The following is a 5,212-nucleotide window of genomic DNA, read 5'->3' on the forward strand; positions in this document are numbered from 1 at the left end:
TTCTCTGAGGCAGGTCATCGTATACAATTATAACAACAAAAGCAACGAAAAGCAAGTGAAAGAAATATTTCTGACACGGAGTCAGAATTGGCTGCTGGTCTGCAACAGTTTCCCTTGCTGCTCTGAACAGCTTTCCTGGTGGCTCAGCTGGTAAAGAATCTGCCTGCAATGTGGGAGACCTGGGTTTGATCCCTGGGTTGGGAAGATCTGCCGGAGAAGGGATAGGCTACCCACTCCAGTATTCTGGCCTGGAGAATCCCATGGACTGTATAGTCCGTGGGGTCGCAAAGAGTCAGACACGACTGAGCTATTTTCACACCCTGCAACAGGAAAAGGAGAGGGCTGAAGGCAGCACCCAGGGAAACATCAACATTTTAATGAGCGAAGAAAAGCTGGAGAAGGGGGAAGGGGAGGCAGGCTCTGGGGACAGAGACAAGATGGTAAGAATTCTTGGCCAGAGAGTATTTCCAAGATGTTGATGTTGGCTACTTGGAGCCAAGCGAACAGAGTTCACCTCTGCAACTGCAATTTGCAAAGGGAACCACCCCTTTGTCGCCATGAGGATCTCTGGCACGCAGTACTTGTCACCTTCCCAATATCAATTTGCCTTTTCTTCTGACTGTCAGAAGCCTGTATTTACAGAGACCAGCAACATTTCCAGCCAAGAATACTCATTATCATAACCTCTCCAGGAGCTGAAGGAGGCAGGGAGGAAACTGGGATCCAACATGACTCTAGATCACGAGACAGAGTGAGAAGTCCCCGGGTCAAGAATCCATATGTGAATCAGAAGATACAAAGGCTGGAACAGGAAGGATTCAATACCTGATCATTCGAACACATCATTGAAAACATGATTTTAGGGTATCACCAGATTTTTGCAAAGGACAAGAAATACAGAACTTTCTCTTTATGACTCGTGACCTTCTTTTAAATGGGAAGAACGAAATGTTATTGAGGTTCATTTTTTTTTTTTTCAAGATGCCCTGCCTTTCGGCATACATATCTGTACCAAAATAACTCAGCAGCAGGAACTTCCAGTCTCAGGGAGCCGTGAGTGACGTCTCAGACTCTTAGGAATGTCAGGATTGCTGGGGCCTGGCTATCAGAGCTGACCTCTGGCAGGACAGAGCCTTTTCAAAGAACAATGAAGGAGCTGTGCTTCTGAAACGGGTATTTCCCAACACCAGTGTGTCAGTTAGCTACGGCTGCGTAACGGACATCCCCGCTGTTTTAAAGGAACAAGGACATCTGATGACTGTGTGGGGTGACTGAGCACTTCTGCTGATTTGCCCAAGCTCTCTCACATGGCTGTATTTACCAGCTGAACATCCTACAAGGGCCTTACTCAACTGTCTGAGGCCTTAGAGGAGATGCTAGGATGCTGGGAATGGCTGCCCCACCCCCATGTGGTTTCTCCTCTCTGGACACCTCGGAAAGGATGGTCTCAGGATTCTACGAGGGGAAGCTGCAAAACTTCTGGAGTTCCTGACTGGGAGGTTCACAGTGTCCCATTCTACTAGACAAAAAGAAACTGCCTCAGATTTGAAGGGCTGGAGGAAGAGACCCCACCTCTAAGCAAAGGAGCTGGCAAGAGTCGGAGGCCATTTCAATTCACTTCGGAAACTTAGAAAGCCCTCACACCTCCACCCAGCCCAGTCCTATCCCAGCCGGGACAAAAACTGATGGCTCATTAAGAGCCCCCAACGCCTTATAGAACTTCAACAGGGCCACCTTAAAGTGGGATTTTCTACAGCACACTCTTCCAGCTGAAGTGGCAGAAGGAAATAGAATGCCATGTCATAGACCACAGTTGTAAACAATGAAGGAAAAGTGTTAACAGGCATCTTTAACTGGAGTAGGAACCACGGTCAGATGGCAGGGCTGTAAATTTACAGACATCATCTGCAAAGTTTGGCGATTCTTCATGTGACATTTACTAGTTTTTTTAAAAAAACAACTGATTATAAATTCAGGAGACAATACCCTCAATGAATCCCTTCATATCAGAAATTCCCAATTAATAAGTGACAAGCAACAGACAGTTGACGCGTGTATTTCTATACTTATGACAAGAGTTGACAAAGGCTCATTATTATCACCCCATCAATACATGGAGTCAATATAACCCACCGTACAGAGTCTGCTTGACTCAGATATGTTACTGGCTGCCCATTTCTCTGAACTGTCTGGAACATAAGCAGTCTATAACACTCAGTGTAATTAAAACTACTACTACTGTCATCAAAAGAGTCTCTCTTTCCAGGAGTAGTAAATTCTGTATTTAATTTCAGAAATCAGAACAACAATCCATTTTTGCTTTTCTGTAGGATATAATAACGCACGTTGGTGTATGTAGGGTATATAACCCCCACAGGCTATCGGAATTGCCTCAACCAAAACTTTTGCAGTGAAGGAGTTGCAGCCTGCCTTCAGAGTAATTTAATTTAATAAACACACACACAATGCTTGCCTTATGCCATGGACTGTTCTAGAGAGTTTATGGACATTATTAATCATTTGCTCCCCAGAACAAACTTATAAAGTGGGTACTTTCATTGTTGCTGCTGTTCAGTCACTAAGTCATGTCCGACTCTTTGTGACCCCATGGACTGCAGCACACCAGGCCTCCCTGTCCTTCACCTTTTCCCAGAGCTTACTCAAATTCACGTTCATTGAGTCAGTGATGCCATCAACCATCTCATCCTCCTGCCCTCGATCTTTCCCAGCATCAGGGTCTTTCCCAGTGAGTCAGCTCTTCACATCAGGTGGCCAAAGTATTGTAGCTTCAGTTTCAGCATTAGTCCTTCCAGTGAATATTCCAAGTGGATTTCCTTTAGGATTGACTGGTTGGATCTCCTTGCATCCTAAGGGACTCTCATGAGTCTTCTCCAGCACCACAGTCCTTGAGCATCAATTCTTCTTTGCTCAGCCTTCGTTATGGTCCAACGCTTACATCCATACATGACTACTGGAAAAATCAAAGCTTTGACTACGCTTTGCTGTGCTTAATTGCTCAGTCATGTCCGATTCTCCAGGCAGGAACACTGGAATGGGTTGCCATTCCCTTCTCCAGGGGATCTTCCCGACCCCGACATCGAACCCGGGTCTCCCACATTGCAGGCGGATTCCTTCCCATCTGAGCCGCCAGGGAAGCCTCAGTATAGCTTTGACTATACGGACCTTCGTTACGTACGTTTTAAAGACAAAGATGTCCATGCGTGGAAAGGTCCATGCCAGTAAATGGAAGAGCTGTGACTCCAGCACAGATGGTTCTGCTCTAAGAATCATTGCTCTGGCCTCTACCTCGTCTTCCACTCCACATCCTGCTGACCAACTCCTCACTCAAAGCTCAGCACGGCAATGTAGCTAGCAAGGTGCGCCCTGTGTTAAATTAAAAGCCCACGAGAACTCATGCACTAGAGAATATCGTGTGTGGCACTGGCCTAAATATCAATGATTTACGGATGAAAAAATAAGTATAAACTTAGTTTATTTAGGTTTATGAAGCTTTGTTCTAGATGTTCGGTTGCTTTATTGTAAAAATACGTATCAGCATGCCTAAGGGGAGGGGGGGACTGGAGCACACTGGGGTTCAGGTCTGTTAAGTTCAAGGTCATGTGTCTTTAGACTCCAGCTTGGCCGAGAGGGACCATGGATCATGTAGTCCCACAACTGTCCAATTCTGACTTCTGAAAGCAGCCACGCTGCTGACAAGAGGCGGTGCTCTGAGGATCAGCTTCATTCCATGAGCAGTAAGAACACAGAAAGGCTGCAGGAAGAGAGTTACTTGACGTTTATGAAAACAGGACATGCTTTGTGCGTGTTTATTAATGTTTCTCTGCGAAACACTGAGAAATGCCCAGTGATCCTCACTCTGCTTTGTTTTGAATTAAAATTGAAGATGAATCATAGAAGCTATAGGTGACGAGGTCTCCTCTCCTGAGCCCTCACATTTATTCTTCAAATCTCTGCAGTTACAAAAAAAAAAAAACTTTGCAGCAAATAGAGTTCCTTCTCCCATGAAGCCAAAAAATGTTGGCGGAGGGGTGGTCTTGGGAGCAAGTGGATGATTTCTAGGAGCGAAAAAGTCCTCCAAAGAGACATTGTGTGGTGTTAAGAATTCAACCCATGATGACCAATTCAAGCAGCAATCAGGAATGTAAAGAGGGTCCCCTCTGCTTTCATACTGTCATGAAATATAGAAGTCAAGTTAATTTGGGAGCCTGGCTCAGCTGCCGCTGACCTCTACCCACAGCTCAGTGGAATGATAAAAGGCATGGTCTTGCTAAAATGAGTTTATGCTTTAAGGTCATTTTAATCCTAGCAGTCTGTTCCAAAGAGCAGAGCATTCTTTAAAAGCTTTATATTGTGATTAGATGATTGGGGTTTTAGAGCTGAAGTGCTATTTTTTCCTTGGGCAGAGATCTGCAAAAATTGAATAACTTTTCAACAAATATTTGACTGAAATGAAAAAGCCTTTCATTTTTCTTAGTGTGATTGCAACCTTGACCATATCATCATTGGACTCAGCTGCTTTTAGATGGCTTGGCTTAGCTAGGCAAGAAACTGCATGGAAAATGCCTTCATCCAAAAATGCACAATTTTCCAAGGCAAGTTTTGAGCGCACACTAATTTCACCCATTCATTTAGGGACAATCGGCCCCAGGAGGTGAGATTATTAAGAGTATCTGCTCGTATATGTGACTGTGTGCTTGGTCGCTTCAGTTCTGTCCAACTCTTTGCAGCCCTATGGACTGTAACCCACCAGGCTCCTCTGTCCACCAGATTCTCCAGGCAAGAATACTGAAGCGGGTTGCCACACCCTCCTCCAGGAGATCTTCCTGACCCAGGGATCGAACCCGTATCTCTTGCGTCTCCAGCACTGGCAGGAAGGTTCTGTACCACTAAGGCCCCGGGGGAAGCCCTTCTCCCCGTAGATGAGCCTCGTTTCAGGAGACTGAATTTCCCAGGGGAAATTTGTGTCCAGACAGCCTAGAAGTGTCTATGATTTTTTTTCCAGTGACACGGGTTATGTCTTAACTTCCGCATCTAACAACACGGAAACTAAAGGTGAGACGCTGTCCCAAGGGATTTTGTACAAATGCTGCACAAAAATACAATCCAGTTCTATTAAACGGTTTAGTTTTACTTGGGAAACAGAAACCATAAGGATGTTCCCCCCAGGGACTCAAAAACGACAATGACACTG

The sequence above is a fragment of the Moschus berezovskii genome, chromosome X (genome assembly GCF_049115385.1).
Source record: "Moschus berezovskii isolate FMDL1 chromosome X, NW_MosBer_1.0, whole genome shotgun sequence".
Taxonomy (NCBI): Eukaryota; Metazoa; Chordata; class Mammalia; order Artiodactyla; family Moschidae; genus Moschus; species Moschus berezovskii.